The sequence below is a fragment of the Helianthus annuus genome, chromosome 13 (genome assembly GCF_002127325.2).
Source record: "Helianthus annuus cultivar XRQ/B chromosome 13, HanXRQr2.0-SUNRISE, whole genome shotgun sequence".
Lineage (NCBI taxonomy): Eukaryota > Viridiplantae > Streptophyta > Magnoliopsida > Asterales > Asteraceae > Helianthus > Helianthus annuus.
In genome coordinates, this window is record NC_035445.2 from 145,759,596 (window position 1) to 145,780,677 (window position 21,082).

Below are 21,082 nucleotides of genomic sequence, written 5' to 3' on the forward strand. Positions count from 1 at the left end.
GTATTCCAGTTCCTGAAGCTCAGAGAAGTCCGAAAATCCAAACTACTTTCAGTGCTGGTGATTCAACGGAAAAAGCTGATCAGAGTTCAACAAAAAGCAGCAGCGGATTCTCATCATATCCAAGTGTCAATCCTAAAGAATCTAACACAAACTTTCAGTCTCAGAGTACGAAAACTGGAAATGGTTATGTGATTTAATGAAACATAGCTCTAAATCTTCCAGAAGGTAAAAGCTTCTCAGAGGACACTGCTAAAGACCACATGGCTCTTCTTGGTCTGTATTGTTATCATATGAGGGTCTTGTAGCTGGTCGGATTGGAAATCCTATGCTCGCAAAGGAGGATTACGATCAGATAGACGCTGAAGAGATGGAATTAATGGATATCAAATGGTGTCTTGCAAGTGTTCTTTGACGTGCTGAAAAGTTCAAAACAATCACCAGGAGAAATGACTTTTTTGATGCTCATGTATCTACTTTAGGTTTTGATAAATCTAAAGTTACTTGTTTTCGATGCAGGGAGAAAGGCCATTTCAAACGGGAGTGCAAGAACAGAGAAGCTAGTGGTGCTCAGAATCCATTCGGAAAAGATGACTACTACTGGAAAGCCATTTATCAGCAAGTTGGTCAATCACAAGACTCACAGACGGCTCATGGTAGAAAGCTTGAGGATTCTAAGATAGCATGTTTGGTTGACTTCAACTGGAACAACTACATATCTCCTGATAGCAAAGCATGTATAGTTGATCAAGATGATGAAAGATTACCTGAAGGTTTCAGCTGGGATATGTTCGTTGATGAAAAAGGAGAGTTCAAAGCCTTCATCGCCAAGATTGTCAGAGAGCCAGACATGTTTGCTACTTGGATGAAGACTATTGGTGTGAATGTGATGAGTGAGGATGAAAAGTCTGTTACATCTGATGAAAATTCAGAAAGTGTTGATGAACTTTCAGAAAGATCTGGAGAAATTTCAGAGGGTTCAGATGAGAGTGTTCGGAATATTAATAGTTCTGAAAAGGAAGTTGTATTTGATCAAACACCATCTGACTCTGGTTCATCAGATGCTGATTCTGAAAAATCTATAAAATTTGATCAATCACCAGTTGATAGTAGTAGTGATGATGAAGAAGAAAAACATATTAATATTGCAAAATCTCATCTTTCTCCTGAAAGTTTTCATTTCTATTTTGCAGATCGCATGGAAAATTTGAAGGCAAAAAGAGCTGCAAAAGAACACATGGAAATGAAGACTGAAGGTGATGCTGAGGAGAATGATCAGACTGAGCTGGTGAGTGAAGAAAAGATGTCTGAAGCTGAGAAGGTGAAAGATGAAGAAAAAGTGATAGAAGTGGTGAAAACAATCGAGGTTGAGAAGTTTGTTGAAGTTGTAAAGCCTTGCGAGAAGTGTTTGGAAGCATGCAAGGATTGTGCAGCAAAAGATGATATAATTACTGAATACGAGAAGAAGTAGGAGCAGTTACTGTTCAATCTCAACTATGTAAAAGAATCTTATGATGTCTTGAACAAAACAGTAACTGGTCTACAAAAGACAAACTCAGAGAGAGAACAAGCACTTACAATGATGAATGCTGTTATGATGTCAAAGCAAAAGGCTATAAATTTTTACATCGAAGAAAGTGCTAAGTGGAAGCAAGAGTTGGAGACAGAAAAAATCGAAAATGAGAGAATTAGACGATTATTACAGAGTTATTCAAGTTCTGATTATCTCATTCATCGTATTTACCCCACTGTTGCAGGTATGGAAGCTTTTCAAGACGAGAAGCAAAAGAAGAAGAAAGATTGTGGTAAGAAACCGACTGTTAGCTATAACAAGTGTCCGCCTCCGATTTGGGAAGGGTACTCTCCTAGAGAACCAAACGAGGAGCAATTGGAAAAAGCAGTCAATATAAAACTTAAAACCGACACAACTGATGGATTACCAGATAACATTGATGTCACATTTTCCTCGTCCGATACTGATCATGAGTCTGAGTTAATCAAAAAGGTGGTCAATCAAGTGTTGGATACTGATGAGGAGTCCGAGTCAAAGTCTGAGTCTGGAAAGTCAAATTCGTCAGTCAACAGGGAAAATTCGTCGGTTAAACGGTCTACAGTAAAGAATTTTTGTTATCAAAAGCAAATTTGAATGATGAAACATTCGAAGTTGTTTATACTTTGAATGGTTCTGACAAATTATATTACAACAAAGAGTTCCCAATAATGAGTATTAAAACGGAATTGATTAACAAAACTTTCAAACTAATAGAGATTAATATTCCTGAATTGAACGTTTTGAAAAGTTTTGAAAAATCTAAAAAATATACTTCAAGAATTCAACAACGATTAAACAAGAAAAAAGGTTACAATTCTGGTTCCGGTTTTCAAAAGAAACCTAACCAAAATCGTAGCTACAAAAAGAAAGGATTAGGCTTTGTTCCACCAGAAAATTATAAAAATGATAAAAATTCTAAAACAAAAACAGAATTTATGTCAGGTGGAAACTCAGATGAGGAACAGAAGAAACCATTTTGGAGACAGTCAAACCAAGAGTTTCTTGCTGAGAAGAGAAAGAATGGAGCTAAAGTGGTTTATCAAAGAGAGACTCGTACCTGTTACAAGTGCAATGAAGCTGGTCACATTGCATGGAATTGTTCAAAGAATGTAAAAACAAAACAGGGAGTTTCTATGAAACTAAAAGAAAAAGTTGTTGATGTTGAACCACCAACTGAAAAACTTAAAGTTTTCGAAAATTCAACTTATGAGTTTGGTGAATGTTCAAAGAAGAATTTGTATGAAAAGAAAGGAAAAGACAACCAAGTGTGGGTTGTTAAAAAGAATGATGTAAATGCCGGCGATGAATCTGGTTCCACAAAGCCAGAAGAGCCATAGGTTGAGGAGAAAATTTCAATGAATGATGATGAGTTTTCATCGTTGAAATTTGAAGTTAAAAATAATATTGGAAAAGTTGATATCTCGAAACAGTTTTACACAGAGAAAATGAATTTGATGTCGAGAAAACTTTTAATGGAAGTGTAAAGAAAATTTTTGGGAAAATGTTGAATGGGAAAGCAAAGGGGGTTAACGACTTTTATGCGACTAAAAAGGCAACATACAACCCCACTGCACAAGAGTTGAAAGCCATCAAGTTGGAAAAGACTTGGATGGAAGTATGTTTCCCATGATAGTCAAAGGACTACGCCAGAGATCCCAAGTTTATATCGTGGATCAGGAATCGGTATCATTCTAGTGTTTGAAAAGTTTGTTTGAAAGATTTTGAATAGTGTTTGAATTTTACTGGTTGAAGGACTACGCCGGAGCTTCCAGGTTGGTAATTGAGAAGCAGGAATCGGCATCTTCCTGACTAAATCTTACAAGTGGAAAAGAGGTTTCTTTTAGACGTATCATTCCTACAGGAAAACCTACTAATGGTTTGAGTTTGATATACTTACAAGTGGTATTTGTTGGATATACTTTCAAGTGGTTATCATTTACAAGTAGATCAAGAGGATTCTTACTTGAAATTGGTAAATCAGGGAGATTAAGTTGTACTTGATTTACTATTCATATGAGATTGATAAACAAGATGATGAACCATATCTCCATGCTTCACAAGTGGTAAACTTAAAAAATGGTAAAACAAACTCATTTTCCGGAAAAATCATTTCGATTAAAACAAACTTAAGTGTTTTGAGATCTAAATGAGAAAATGGTTTGTTGAAAGGGGGAGTTCAGATTGTTTACGCCAAGAGAATGGCGATTTGATGCGATTCGATGTCAGTTGTCAAGTTTCTGTACAGTTTATGTTGTTTTCTATTTTTCAAGTAGGTCAAGAGTCTAGTTATTTTCAAATTTCCTTTGAAATGTGTTTGCATTTTAGGGGGAGTAGGGAAATTTCAGAAAATCCAAAAACATTTTAGAAAATCCAAAAACATTTGAAAATTTGAAAAAGACAAAAACATGATAAAATAAAAAATGAGTTTTGTTGTGAAAAGAGGAAATGATAGTACATCAGTAGGCTGTCACAACATGCTAAAGATTTGAAATGTTAAAATGTGATAAACAATTTTATTCTAGATGTGTCAGTAGATTTTATTCACAAAATTGTTACACATTTAGTAAGTTGTGACGAGATATAAACATAAATTTCAAACTTGCTTATTCTGTGGGTTAACACAAACTTGGATATATATGTAACCCCTGAAATCTCGTTAGAAAGGTTCTATATTCTGATATACTAGGTCTTTATGCTCTATGATATCTGGGGTATTATCCCTGGACTTCTTCTGAATGGAAGTTCTGACCTAGTCCTCGGATAATACTTGATGCATTTGCTTGAAACATAGCAAAAAGTCCTCAGTAGTTTAGACAATAAAATTGATAATCTGCTGTTGAATGCTAAAAGATCCTCTAAAGGGGACACACCGAAAAGTCGAAGCTGATATCTCTCTGCGCATACGGAAGTATCGACCTGAGATCCCTCGGCCCTCGCATACCCTTTAAATTATATACAGATATCATTTGTAGTATATTCACCTGTAAGACTGAATATTGGGATCTGGATACGGGAGTATATTCAAGTAGTGAGACACACGAATAAGTCAGTATCTAAGACATTAACATTGTATCTCGGATCAATTGAACTTTGTGTGAGAATTTCAGTGGGCCGATATATTGACAATCTAGGTGAATTGTTTTGAACTGAAAATGCAATCAGGCTTAACGGTGTTAGTGACATGTCTCATAAACTGATATGATCCTCTTACACGAACTCACAAAAAAATATGTTTGTAAATATTTCATTTCTACATTCTCATGCTTCTACAAATGGTGTCAGTTACTTTCTTTCAGAAAAACCAAAAAGATTTTGTGTGTGTTTTAGCATAAACTTTTGAAAAAGTCAAAAAGATTTTCGACAACTGATGTAGGAAAGCTGATTTTCAAAATTCCGAGTGATAAACATGATGACATTATTGTGAGGGGGAGAGTGTATAATTATCAAAATATGTTTTTCAAATCAATAAGTGGTTCATCATATGTGAATGATCAGAGGGAGAGTATTTGTTATTGCATATGAGAGGGAGTTAATGTTGGTGCTTTCAAGTTGTTAAATTTAGAAATCTTATTGCTAGGTTAAGAATGTGCAGGTTTAGACAGGTTTTGATCTTGGAACTGAAGATAGAGTGCCAGGTTTCTCTTCCTGAAGATCTCTGTTTGATCCAGGCTAATCGATCCTGAGAACCTGTGTAGGCCAGACAACGATCCTAAAGATGTTGCTGAAGAACAAAGGAATGCCAGCAAATCGAGAGGGGGAGTCTGTTGGTGAAGAAAGAGAAAGAAAAGCCCAGAGACTGATCAAGACTGAAGATGTGAAGACACAGCATAGTCGTGATTCGATGGACGACTCCGTCAACATCTGAGGGGGAGTCTGTTGGTGCACTTCATCTGTCGACTTTGTCTTGGATCGAGTCATTCATTGTATTGTATAGTTTAGGGCTCAATATTCGAGAAAATAGGCAAGTATATATGTTTAGTGAATAGGTTTCGCTTATAGGAGCATTACCTAGAGGTTCCGCTTAAATGTCAAGTGAAAGGTTTCGCTTATTCATACAGGTCACTATAAGCGAATCCATCACACTATAAATACCCCTGAAGCGAATCCATTTGTAACTTTTGACGATTTCCATACCGAGGTGCTGCCGGTGTGACATTTGAGCTGTAAACGTTGATAAATCAATAAAGCAGTAGATTAAAGTGAAGAACAAGCTACTTCTACCTACGTTTCTTGTTGTTCCGCACCTGAAACATAGGAGATTGCCTCTGAACGACTCATTCGGGTCAGTACACGATCCTACAATTTTCGTTCTAGGATCGTGACCTGGCTCACATTCTGCTTAGGTTTTCTCAGGAATCAGAACCTGGCTCTTTCCAAGCTTCAATCCTGCACATCCTCTACCACAAACATAAGTTTCACAATTTTAAAATTTTTGTTAGTGCATGCGTCTGTCGACTTTGTCTTGTATCGAGTCTTGTAATTAGAATGATAGAATAGGGCACGTATTACGAGAAATCAGGTAATTTCGCATGAAGGTTAATTCCGCATGAAGTTGTGTGCACGTAATTCCGTACGGAATTAAGTTCCGCATGGAACCTTAATTCCGTTTGGAACTCACTCATGCGGAATCACGAGCCTATATATAGTTTTGTTCATGCGAAATTATATATAGATTTTCCGGTCAGTGTAACAAAGTGCTGCCGAAGTACCAAATTGTTGTAATCTATTATTATATCAATTAGAAAGGCAGTTTAAAAGTATATCTCGCTGAATTGAACTCAGATTGTCTGTTTCCACCTTTCAAACTGTGCATAAACTCTTCTGTTCGACTCGTTCGGGTCCGACAACGATCCTACAAGTGGTATCAGAGCTCAGGAGGAAGAGTTCATACCAATTCAGCTGAAAATTCTGATTTCTACACCTTCTTTTCATATTTGAACAAGTTTCCACGGTTAAAATGATCTGAATTTCACTTATATCATTCAAAAAAGTGTTTTAACAAAGCCTTGAGAAAATTGGACGTTAATTAGACTTAAAACTGATAAAATCTTTAATTCCGGTTGAAATTCTGTTCGAACAAAATGACATCAGCATGATTTCGCTTGAAAGGGTTCTTTAATTCCGCACGAAATTACGGAATATAGCTAATCTCGTTTGAAAAATCATCTAATTCCGCACGGAATTAGTATTTCCGTTTGAAGTCGTTCAAACGAGATTATAATTTCGTTTGAAGATCTTAATTTCGTGTGAAATCTGAGTAATTCCTCATGGAATTACCTAATTCCGTTTGAACATTAATAATTTCGTTTGAAGTCTTCTGTGCAGGTAATTTCGTTTGAACTTGGTAATTCCGCACCAAGTGATTTCGTTTGAAGATTAATCTCGTTTGAAACTGCTTGTTTGTGAAACTTTGAAAACCAAAACATGGATGAGGAATTCTACAATGCCTTTGCTACCCCGATCACAGTTGCTCAGCAGACAATGTTGGAAAACGAAATGGGCACTATGCAGAAACCGCCCAAACTCATGAACATCGAGGAGTATAAGGGTTGGGAAGAACGTTTTGAGAACTGGGTGCAAGCAAACTATCTAGATGTTTGGGAATGTACTGAAACAAAATACGTTAGACCAACAAATGATGACGAAGAAGTGATTGCTATCAAAGACCTTAGTGCCGAGGAGAAAAAGAAATACAAGAACGAAAAGATGATGATCAGTTTACTGCAACAGGTAGTCAAAAAGGATATCGTGGTCTTATTACAACACACTGGGAGTGCATATTCGATTTGGAAAGCATTAAGATCTAAGTTTGTTGGAAGCCAAGAGATAATCAAAAACAACAAATCAGTTCTGAAAAAAGAGTTTGATTTATTCCGTGGTTTGAAAAACGAAAGCACAAAGCAGATAATTGAAAGATACTGCAATCTGTTGGTTAACATGAAGAGAGTAAGCATCAACAAAGACAATGAGGAATTGATTGAGAAACTTGCTGATGCATTACCACATGAGACTTGAGGCACATACTTGATGATGCTAAGAAACAAGAAAGGGTTCAACAATCTAACACTGAGCAAGTTTATTGAGAAGCTTGAAACACAGGAATGGAACAGATAAAGATTTCAAGAATGAAAGTGTTTAACGGTGAACAAGATATTGGGTTGTATTACAAAGCTGGATTAAATGACAAATCAACCAACATGTCACCGAAAGTTGAAATTGCATTCAATGCAAAAAGTTCATCAGGTGGTTCTTCTAAAGGATCAAGTAGCAAAACGAGTTTCTCATCATATCCTTCATTTGATCCAAATTTGGCAACAACAAAGAATGGCAGAAAATTACAGTGCAATATTGTTTTGAATCTTGAGGACGATCAAGATGATACATAAGAAGTTGCAAAAAGCCACATGTCTTCGTTGGGAACTGTTTTAGAATCATATGGTAGTTTTGTTGCTGGTCGAATCGGGAATCCAATGCTAACTAAGGAGGATTACGATCAGATCGATGCTGAAGAGATGGAGCTAATGGATATAAAATGGTGTTTGGCTAGTGTGTTGAGGATAGCTGAGAAATTCAAGCAGATGACATGAAGAGATGATCTCCGTGAGGCTAATGTTTCTACTTTAGGTTTTGATAAGTCTAAAGTCACTTGTTTTCGTTGCAGGGAAAAAGGACACTTCAAGAGGGAGTGCACTAATCGTGAAGCAAGTGGAGCTCAAAATCCGTTCAACAACAACGATTATTACCGGAAGGCCATCTACCATCAAGTTGCTCAACAACCAAATCAACAACAGGCACAAACTGCACATGGAAGGAATGTGATTGAAGAATCTTCAAAGAGAGCGTGTATGGTAAATCAAGATGAGAAGAAGTCATCAACAGCATTCAACTGGGACAATTATATCTCAGCTAATGGTAAAGCTTGTGTGATAGATCAAGAAGATGAAAAGTTATCTGAAGGTTTTAACTGTGAAAATTTCAGTTGAGATGATTATGATCCTAACAAAACTCCAGTTCACACAAATTTTGTCGCTCGAATTGAAGAAGATAGTGATGATGATACTGAGTATTATGCTAAAAAATGGGAGATCATTTGAAAATGATGGCAGAAAGTGACAGTGAAGATGAAAAAGCTAAACAGAAAAAGAAAAAGGTTAAAACACCGGTAAGCAGTGATGATGAAGATGTTCCGGTGGTCAGAAGAAAAGTTAAAGAAGTTCAAAATTAATGAAGATGTCGATGCCAGAGTGATTCCTTTGAATTGTGAAACCTGTGAGATCATGAAAAGAAAAACAGTGAATTGATCAACAACATGAACAGGTTGAAGGAATCTTACGAAGTGTTGAATAAAGCAATGAATATGTACAATGATACGAGTGAAGAACAAGCAACAGCTATGAAGACACTTTAAGGAGCATTCATGATAAAACAGAAAGTTGTGAACAACTACATCGAGAAGTATGCTGCTTTAGAGCAAAAACTGGAGGCTCAAAGAATTGAAACTGAAAGAGTTAATCGTTTGTTGAAAAGTTACTCATGTAATTCTTATGTTATTGACAGGATCTATCCAACTGTTGAAGGCATGAAGATGTTTGAAGATGATGAAGTAACTGAAGAACAAACGACATCTGATGAAAAGACTCCTAAAAAGAAGAAAGAAAAAGGTGTCAGTTACAACAAGTGTCCACCTCCGCTGGAAAATGGATATTTGCCCAGAAATCCAAATTCTGAAAGAGTCCAAAAGGCAACAAACTTACAGTGGGAGTCGAAGTCCTCAGTTAATTTGCCAGAAAGTATTGATGTTACTTTCACATCATCTGACACTGATCAACAATCTCAATTGATGAAGAAAGTAGTGGATCATGTGTTAGATAACGATGAAACCGAGGAGTCAAAGTCGGAGTCTATGTCGGAGTCAAAGTCGGAGTCCAGCACTCCGAGTCAAACTGAAAAACAGGGCAAAAGAGTTTACAGTAATGAATTCTTATTATCAAAATATAATTTGGATGACGAAACATTTAAAGTTGCTTATACTTTGAATGATTCTGACAAATTATATTCTGATGAGGAATTTCCAATAAGAGGTGTCAAGCCTGAATTGATAAAAAAGGTTTTCAAACTAACAGAAATTAATATTTCTGAAATAAAAGATGTAAATCTTACTGATAAACCTAAAAAATACACTTCAAGAGTGCAACAAAGGTTAAACAAGAAAAAGGGTTACAATTCTGGTTTTGGTTTTCAAAAGAAACCAAACCACAACGGTAATTTTAAAAAGAAAGGACTTGGTTTTATTCCACCAGAAAATCAGAAAAATGAAAAATATGTTCGAGATTTTAAATCAAAGATGACATTTGTTTCAGGTATATCTTCTGAAGAAGAGAAAGAAAAGTTGTTTAGAAAGCAGTCAAACAAAGATTTCCTTGCAAAGAAGCAAGAAGAGATGCAGACTGTTGATCAGAAGAAGGAAACTCGAACCTGATTCAAGTGTGGTAAAAGTGGTCATATTGCCATGAATTGTTTTCAGGCATTTCAGTTTAAACAGGGAGTTTCCAAACTGAAAGAGAAAGTGGTTGAGTTTAAATCACCAATTGATAGAACAAAACTTTTCAAAAATTCAAAATTTGAAATTGGTGAATGTTCAAACAGGTTTTACAAGAAAAGAGCTAAATCTGACAACCAGAAATGGGTTGTTAAGAAATATGTTGATAGTTCTAGCGATGATTCTGATAGATCAAAATCAGAGGAGCTATCTTCTGGCGATGAATCTGATTCCACAAAGTCAGAGGAGCCACAGGTTGAGGAATACTGTGAAAAATCAGTGCCGACTATGGATGATGTGAATTTTCCATCACTTCGGGCTGAAAATTTTAAAAAGAAAATTGGTAAAGTAGAAATTTCAAACCAATTTTATTTTGATAAAAAGGTATTTGATGTTGACAAAGCCTTTAACCCCAAAGTAAAACACATCTTTGGAAAAATGATTGATAGAAAAGTCAAAGGGGTTAAAGAATTCTATGAGAAGAAGATGGAAGGTAAGAAACCGAGTGATGGTGACTCGGTAACACCCAAGGCTGGTCAGGCTTGGGTGGATATCTTCTTTGAATGAAAAACCTGACTTGCCGGAGCTCCCAGGTTGGTAAGAGTGGAGCAGGAATCGGCATCATTCTTTGTAATAGGATTGATTGTGTTTACTTACAAGTGGTAAATCAGGGACATTAAGTTGTACTTGATTTTCTTCCAAGTGGTACAGAGGTTTGCTCTAGCAAAGTGATTAATCAAGGTCATTAATTTGAACTTGATGTAATCCTCATATAATTAATTGAAAACAAGATGATGAACCCCGAACCTACAAGTGGTTAAAAACAAAACTTATTTTCCAGGAAAACCATTTTGATTAAAATAAACTTAAGTGTTTTGAAATCATAATGGGAAAATAGTTTGTTGAAAGGGGGAGTTCTGATTGTTTATGCAAAGTGGATGGTGAAATGAAGCGATTCACAACAGTTGTCATTTTGTTTGTACAGTTTGTTTTCAAGTTTCTTTAAATGTTTCTGAATTTTAGGGGGAGTAAGAAATTTGTAGAAAATCCAAAAACATTAGAAAAATTGAAAAATTCAAAAATATGATAAAATTCAAAATGAGTTTTGTTGTGAAAAAGAGGAAATGATAGTACATCAGTGGACTATCACAACACGCTAAAGAAATGGAAAGTATAAATATGATAAACAATTTCGCTGTGGATGTGCCAGTAGGTTTTTATACATTTAGTAAATTGTTTTCGAGATATAAACCAAAATTCAAACTTGCTTATCTCGTGGGGAACATTTCCTGGATATATGGGTAACCCCCGAAATCTTGTTTGAAAGGTCCCTATTTCTGAGATACTAGGTCTTTATACTCAGTGATATCTGGGGTATTATCCCGGGACTTCTGATTTTGCGGAAGCAATGGCCTAGTCCCCGTATAATACTTTGCAAAATGCTTGAAATATAGCGCAGCCCTCAGTACAAAAAATGATGAAACATTGAAAAATGCTAATCATGTATTGTTGAAGAAAAGATTCTCTAAAGGGAACACACCAAAAGTCGAGCCGTCATCTCTCTGCTGAACGGAAGTTCTGACCTGAGCTCTCACAGTTTCGCATTTAACCCTTTTACATATATCATCTAGGTATACTCACCTGTAAGACTGAATATTAGGACCTGGATACGGGAGTATATGCAAGTGGTGGGACACTCGAATAAGTTTAAGTTCTTAAGACACTAATTCGTATCTCGAAACAGTTGAACTTTGGGTGAAAATTTAAGTGGATCAATATACTGACAATCTAGGTGAATTGTTTAGAACTTAAATTGACTAAAGCTTAACGGTGTTAGTGATGTGTCTCATAAACTGATATGATCCTCTTACACAAACTCACAAAAAGATTGTTTGTAAATATTTCTTTACTGCATTTCTTTTATTCAAAAATCCAAAAAGATTTTGCGTGTGTTTTAGCATAAAATTTTTGAAAAATCCAAAAAGATTTTTGACAACTGATGTTGAAAAGCTGATTTTCAAAATCTCAAGTGCTAAACATGATGATTATTTTGATGGGGAGCGTGTAATATTAATGAGAAAAGAATTTTTTAAATTTTTTATCATACAAGTGGTCATCAGACACATTAAAAGTTTTTGAAATTTATCTTGCAAGTGGTTCATCAGAGATCTGCAAGTGGCGTCTGAGATTGCAAAACCTTTATGGTATAAGACTTATGTTTGTGGTAAAGAATGTGCATATTTGAGTAAGAGCTGGGTTAATCGATCCTGAGAAGCTTGTGTTTTGAGAGCCAAGTTTTCATTTCTGAGCAGAGTATAAGCCAGGCGTCGATCTTGAATTTGTGAAAGCCAGACTGCGATCCCAGCCTATCGAAAGGGGGATTCTGAAAATGCTAAGAGCCAGGTTTCAATTCTGGAAGCTTGAAGACTCGCAAGCTGCTGATAAATTTAAAGATTCAACATTCGAGGGGGAGAGTTTTTGGGGAGTCTGATGGTGCTGATAAAGAAGAGAAAGAGAGAGATTTGAGGATGCCTTACAATGTAAGATATTTTGAAGAGAAGCCCGAAGACTGATAAAGACTGAAGATGCGTAGACTCGACACTGATGACTCGTCAACATTCGAGGGGGAGTTTGTTAGTGCATGCGTCTGTCGACTTTGTCTTGTATCGAGTCTTGTACTTAGAATGATAGAACGGGGCACGTATTCCGAGAAATCAGGTAATTTCGCATGAAGGTTAATTCCGCATGAAGTTGTGTGCATGTAATTCCGTACGGAATTAAGTTCCGCATGGAACCTTAATTCCATTTAGAACTCACTCATTCGAAATCACGAGCCTATATATAGTTATGTTCATGCGAAATTATATATAGATTTTTCGGTCAGTGTAACGAAGTGCTGCCGAAGTACCGACTTGTTGTAATCTGTTATTATATCAATCAGAAATGCAGTTTAAAAGTATATCTCGCTGAACTGAACTCAGTTTGTCTGTTTCCGCCTTTCAAACTGTGCATAAACTCTTCTGATCGACTCCTTCGGGTCCAACAACGATCCTACAATTTTGACAAATTCAGAAACCACTTGCAGGTATCTTTCAATAACATCACTCTTATTGTGAGGTAGATTTATTTATAACATTTTTTTTTCATTTCACAACAATCTACCAAACTTGTTCATCATGCTTAGCATTTGGAATTTTGAAAATTAGCTCTCCAACATCAGTTGTCGAAAATCTTTTTGGATTTTTCAAAATTTTATACTAAACACAATCTAAAAATCTTTTACATACACTATTTTTGCGAGTTTGTGTAAGAGGATCATATCAGTTTATGATACAAATCACTAACACCGTTAAGCATTAAACATTTTAAGTTCTAAACGGTTCACTTTGATTGTTAGTATACTGATCCACTTAAATTTTCACACAAAGTTCAACTGTTCCGAGATACAAGATTAGTGTTTTAAGCACTTAAACTTATTCACGTGTCCCACCTCAGAATATACTCCCGTATCCAGACTTCTATATGCAGTCTTACAGGTGAATGTACACTAATGATATCTGTAAACGGGTAATGCGAGACCGTGAGAGCTCAGGTTAAAAACTTCCGTTCAGACAAAGAGATGACGGCTCAGGTTAAAAACTTCCGTTCAGACAAAGAGCTCAGGTATAATACCCCAGATATCACCGCACACAAAGACCTAGTATGTCAGAAATAGAAAATCTTTCAAACAAGATTTCGGGGGTTACCCATATATTCGAGAGATGTTCCCCATGAGATAAGTAAGCATATTATTTTATGTTTATATCTTGAAAACAATTTACTGAATGTGTAAAAACCTGGTGACACATCCTCAGAGAGATCATTTATCACATTAAACATTTCATATCTTTAGCGTGTTGTGATAGTCCACTGATGTACTATCATTTCTTCTTTTTTACAATAAAACTCATTTTGAATTTTTCGATGTCTTTGGCTTTTTAGATTTTATCATGTTTTTGTATTTTTCAAATTTTCGAAATTTCTTAAATTTTTACTCCCCCTAAAATCAAAATATATTTCAATTTTGATTTTCTGGGAAAATTTGAAAACAAACTGTACAAATAACATGACAACATGATGTGAATTATTTCAATTCTCCATCCTCTTGGCATAAACAATCAGAACTCCCCCTGACAACAAACCATTTTCCCATTATGATTTCAAAACACTGAAGTTTGTTTTAATCAAAATGGTTTTTTCGGAAAATAAGATTTTTTAATTTTACCACTTTGTAAGAATGGGGTTATGGTCATCACATTGTTTTCCAAATCACTTGAATGAAAGTTAAATCAAGTTAAATTTAATGACCTTGATTAACCACTTGTAGACGAAAACCATCATTCAACCACTTGTATGTTTATTCAAACAAACATATTTCAAGAAAGATGTTGATTCCTGCTCCACGATTACCAACTTGGGAGCTCCGGCAAGTCAGGTTTTTTCAGTTAGAGAGATTCTCCCAAGCCTGATGGTCCTTGGGAGATTCCGAGTCATCAACACTCGGTTTCTTTCCTTTCTTCTTCTTCTCATAGAATTCCTTTACCCCTTTGACCTTCCCGTCAATCATTTTTCCAAAAATATTTTGAATTGTGAGGTTAAAGGCTTTTTCAACATCAAATTCTTTCTTTTCAGCAAAGAATTGATTTGAAATTTCAACTTTGCCAACTTTTGATTTTAAATATTCAGCCCGCAGTGGTGGAAAATTTGCATCATCCGATGTCGGAACTGATTTTTCACTTTTCATTTCAACTGGTGGCTCCACTGACTTTGACGAGTCAGATTCATCGCCAGAAGATAGCTCCTCTGATTCTGACGAATCAGAATCATTGCTAGAACTATCATCAGATTTCTTAACAACCCATTTCTTGTTGTTAAGTTTCGCTTTTCTTTTGTAAACAGTTTTTGAACATTCACCAACCTCAAACTTTGAATTTTGGAAAACAAAAAATTGTTTGGTTGGAGGTTCTTTTTCAATTATCTTTTCTTTCAGTTTTTCAGCGACTCCCTGTTTTGTTTGAATTGCCTTTGGACAATTCCTGGCAATGTGACCAACTGTGTTGCATTCAAAACAGATTCTTGTCTCTTTCTTCTTCTGAGCATCTTTCAACTTCATTTCCTCTTGCTTCCTAGCAAGGAACTCTTTGTTTGATTGCTTTCTGAAAAACTGCTCCTTTTCTTCTTTAGTTGATGTTCCTGAAACAAAAACAGTTTTTGGTTTATAAACTTTTTCATTTTTATGATTTTTCGGTGGAATAAAACCAAGTCCTTTCTTTTTGAAATTACCGTTATGGTTTGGTTTCTTTCGATAACCAGAACCAGAACTGTAACCCTTTTTCTTGTTTAAACGTTATTGAACTCTTGAGGTGTAAGGATTAGGTTTGTCAGAAAGATTTTCATCTTTTATTTTAGAAATATTAATTTCTGTTTGTTTGAAAATCTTTTTTATCATTTCTGGTTTAACACCTCTTATTGGAAATTCTTCATCAGAATATAATTTGTCAGAATCATTCAAAGTATAGGCCACTTTGATTGATTCATCCTTCAAATTAGATTTTGATAACAGAAATTCTTTATTATAAACCTGTTTGCCCTTTTTGGCTGTTGGACTTGACGTTTCAGACTTTGACTCTGACTTTGACTCCGACTTTGACTCCTCGATTTCATCGTTATCCAACACCTGATCGACCACTTTCTTTATTAATTCGGACTCATGATCAGTGTCAGACGATGTGAAAATGACATCAATGTTGTCTAGCAAATTTCCTGAAGACTCAGACTACCACTGTAAATTGGTTGCCATTTTGACTCTTTCTGAATTTGGATTTCGCAGAGAATATCCATTTTCAAGCGGGGGTGGACACTTGTTGTAACTGACACTTTGTTTCTTACCAGAATTTTTCACTTCAGTATCCCTTTTTATTTCGGAATTCTTTTCTTCAGATGTTTTTTCTTCAAATGCCTTCATGCCTTCAACGATTGGATAAATCCTGTCAATAACATAAGAAGTACATGAGTAACTTTTTAACAATCTATTTACCCTTTATGTTTCAATCCTTAGGGTTTCCAGTTTTTGTTCCAGCACAGCACACTTCTCAATGTAATTATTGACATTTTTCTACTTTGTCATGAAAGCTCCTTGAAGTGTCTTCATAGCTGTTGCTTATTCACTGCTTTGTTTAGAACATCATAGGATTCTTTCAATCTGTTCATGTTATGAATCAAAGTACTGTTTTGCTTTTTCACTGTTTCACAGTTTTCACACTTAACATGAATCTTTCGTGTATCGACTTCTGCTTCAATTTTGAAATCTGGAATTTCTTTTACCTTTTTCTTTATCACACGAGCTTCTTCATCATCACTGCTAACTTGTTTTTTCACTTTCTTCTTTTTCTTTCTAACTTTTCCATCATCACTATCACTTTCTTCCAGCATTCTTAAAATGCTCTTTCATTCTGTTTGCATAATAATCATCATTATCACTATCTTCAACAAGACGAGCAACAAAAGCTTTGGCTTCTAAAATCTCTTTATCTGGACAATAATTATCCCAGCTAATATTTTCCCAGCTAAAACCTTCTGGTAATCTTTCATCATCTTGATCTATTATTTTGTTCATCGAATATGCTTTCTTTGATTCTTCAATCACCTTCTTAGCATGTGTAGTTTGTGGTTCTTGTTGTTGATGTGGTTGTTGAGCAACTTGATGATAAATCACTTTCCGATAATAATCATTGTTGTTAAATGGATTTTGAGCTCCACTTGCTTCGCGGTTTGTGCACTCTCTCTTGAAATGACCTTTTTCCCTGCAACGAAAACAAGTAACTTTAGATTTATCAAATCCTAAAGTAGAAACATTAGCATCACAGAAGTCATCTCTTCCCGTAATTTGTTTAAATTTCTCAGCTCTTCTCAACACACTCGCCAAACACCACTTTATATCCGTTAACTCCATCTCCTCAGCATCTATCTGATCGTAATCTTATTTTTTCAACATTGGATTCCCAATCCTTCCTGCAACTAAACTTTCATATGACTCTAAAACAGTCACTAACAAAGACATATGACCTTTTGCAACCTCTTCCGAGAAATTTTGACCATTTTCAAGATTTAATGCAATGTTGCATTGTAACATTTTTCCATTCTTAGTTGCTGAAAAGTTTGGATCAATTGATGGATATGAAGAAAATCCCGTTTTACTGTTTGATCCTTGAGAAGACCCTCCAGAAGAACTTTTAGCATTGAATGCAGTTTCGATCTTTGGTGACATGTTAGTCTTATCACTGATACCTCCTTTGTAATATAACTCAATATCTTGTTCACCATCAAAATCTTTCATTCTTGAAATCTTCCTTTGTTCCATTTCTTGAGCTTCAAGTTTTTCAATAAACTTTCCTAGTGTTAGATTGCTAAAATCTTTCTTATTTCTCAACATCATAAGATGCGTCCCCCAAGTATCATGTGGCAATGCATCAGCCAACTTCTCAATCAATTCTTCATTCTCTTTTGTGATGCTTAACCTCTTCATGTTAACAATCAAGTTGCAATATCTTTCTATTATCTACTTGGTGCTTTTAGTTCTCAAACCATGAAATAGATCAAGCTCTTTTTCAAAAGCGATTTTTTGTTCTTGATCATTTCTTTACTTCCAACAAACTTAGATTCCAATGCTTTCCAAATTGAATATGCACTTCCATTGTGTTGCAGTAAGACCAAGATATCTTCTTTAACAGCTTGATGCAATAGACTAGTCATCATCTTTTCATCTTTGTATTTTTTTTTCTCTTCAACACTTAGATCTTTAATTGCAATAACCTCTTCATCATCATTCACTGGTCTAACATATTTTGTTTCAACACATTCTCAAGCATCCAAGTAATTTGCTTGCACCCAATTTCCGAATCGCTCCTCCCATCCTTTATATTCCTCAATATTCATGAGCTTTGGCGGTTTTTGCATGGTACCCGTTTCATTTTCTAACATTGTGTTCTGTGCAATACTAATCGGGGTAGCAAAGGCATTGTAAAACTCTTCCTCCATGATACGGTTTTAAAATTTCACAAACTTTGACTTTCAAACGAAATTGCTTTCACGCGAAATAAATTTTCACACGAAACGAACTTTGGTGCGAAATAACGCTTTCACACGAAATGACCCTGTTCAAACAAAAACAACCAATCTGATGCGAAATAACAGATTTCGTGCGAAATAACTGATTTCGTACGAAATAACAGAACTTTCAAATGAAATGAGAATGTTGTTTCGTACGAAATAAACTTTTGATCAGCAGTTTCAAGCGAAATACCCTTTTCGTGCGAAAAGAGAACGAATCAAGCTATTTCGTGCGAAATAGACTAGCTATTTCGTACGAAATGAATGAAACTGAGTGCTTTCGCGCGAAATGGATGAAACTGAGTGATTTCGTGCGAAATGAAACCCTCAATTCGTAAGAACTGCTGCTGATGTCATCATCTCAGCCATGTTTTTGTCAAATTGATCAAGTTTTAGTCCGATTTTAAGTCCAATTCTTTCAAGGCTTTGTTAAAACACTATTTCGCATATAATGTGAGAAATTCAAGTCATTTTGACCGTGAAATCAAGTTTAATTTTGAAAAGAAGGTGTAGAAATCAAAATTTTCAGCTGAAAAGGTAAGAACTCTTCCTCCGAGCTCTGATACCACTTGTAGGATCGTTTTCACGACCAAACGAGTCGTTCAGAAGAGTTCTCTTCAATACGAGAGGCGAAATTCAGTTGTATCGAAGTTGTTTTAGATGTTTTGCACAAGGATCACTTTAAACTGTCTCTTATATTGAAAACACAACAATTTAAAACCTGGAGACACTTCGGCAGCACTTCGGCACTGGAATCAGATCCTTACAAATGACAAGGCATGACAGGTATTTATAGGTGAACCTATTTCGCATGAATCAGTCCAAGCGAAATGAGCACTTTTCATTTCGTGCGAAATAGAAGTTTCCTATATTTTTCACAATTACTCGAACTACGTGCCCTGCTCTAGTCAATCTAATACAAGACTCGATACAAGACGAAGTTGACAAACGTATGCACCAACATTTCGTTTTGCATGCCCGATCTCTGATTGGCTTCAAACCTTATGTCACAGTCTCAGGAACAAAACTAAGTTGTTCCTGGAACTCGAAATTTTAAATGATGCTACCGATAACCTAATAATCAATGTCAGAGGTTTAGTGCGCTGTTAAACAGAAAGCTCCGGTTTAACACGTGTTTAATGTCTAAGGATACCAATTTCACATCATGGGTCCTTATTGGTGTCATGTCATTCATAACGTGTTCTCGGATTCTTCCGAGACATAACAGATATCGTTCAAGCAAGCACATAAGTCACACATGTTGTTAGGGTTTTCACGCAATTAATGTGTTAAGTGTGCTTTACAGTTTTGGACTGCTTAGGGTGTACCTGGTTTCGTCATGGTTGTCACAGTCTCCCCTGGTTTAGAAATTTCGTCCCCGAAATTCCCTGCTCGACATGCACCATAGTGGTGCAAAGTGCACTTGTTGCATTTTGGGGCTGTTCCTTTGTAGCCACCAGAGTTTCTTGTTGGTGTAGTCATGGCGTAGCTCTGACTAGTGGCTCTCCCCCTCTTCGGTATGGCTGCCCCCGCTCGACTACTTTCCAGGACCTCTCGCTTATTTCCTGCTGGCTCACCCGGCATTGTCAAAATCTTGCATCTAACCATGTCGTACGTAACCGTGCCTGACCTAGCTACCACTCCGTGCATGGTCAGGTGCTCCAATGAATTAATGATACTCCTTATTTCCAGGGCCAGTCCCCAGATATACCTCTCAATCCTCTTGGACTCCGGCCGAACCATATCTGGCAAGATGTGTGCCAGTTCATTGAAGTGATTTGTGTAACCTGCATGATCCGCACCTTGCATCTGCAGGTTCCGAAACTCGTGCTCGAGTTTTTGAATTTCGTGGAATGGGCAGAACCTTTCTCTCATTAGTATCTTAAGATCATCCCAAGTCATAGCATTAATCGCATCCTGCCCGCGAGATTGTACAATAGCATTCCACCAGTTCAAAGCGTGGTCTGTAAAAGTGCAAGTTGTATACTTTACCGCACAGTCACCTGGACAATTACTTATGTTAAGGACCGATTCCGACTTCTCGATCCATTTCACCAACCTGTTCGGTCCTTTAGTTCCATTAAACTCCATTGGTTTGCACACCATAAAGTGTTTATACGTGCAAACTGGCCTAACATTGTTTTGATTATTGTTCTGATCTCCCGGCCCTGGTTGCGGGTTCGGTTGCGGGTTCGCATTGATGCCGGCGTTAACTTGCACCACGATAGTGGGGATAACGGCTTGAAGTTGTTGTGCTATCAGTTGGGTAATTTCTGCCTCTGTCATTTGAGGTACACGTTTCGGGGCCATTCTATTATAAACAATAGATATGTATGTATCAATGTCACATACTTAATCATCACTTATCACATTTTCAGTTACCACATACCACACAATTCAATTGCACATCACATAATTCCATCACACCCATAGATCCACGACACATATAGTCAAAAGCATCGTCATGTATCTATAATATCATCGTCATACAATCGTCAAAATTTGCACATAGACTTAACCCAGAAGGGTCAGTGCTTAAATGTGCGGTCAAAACTGGTCACTAAAGTGACATAGATACATCATACCACACGACACCAACTACGAGAGTCGAAATACTACGGCTACATCCCGACCTCGACATAGGCATAGCCTAGTGCTTGGTAGGATGTACAAAAGGTACACCGTATCTATTTATACTAGAAAGAAAACCATACTAGGAACGCCGCATCCACCACGTCAACCCTGCAAAACCTGCTACCAAACCTACAATAGCACCAGTACATCCATACACTAAAGCTCGAATATGGTCGTGCTCATGATGGACGTATCCCATACCCTTCTGTAAG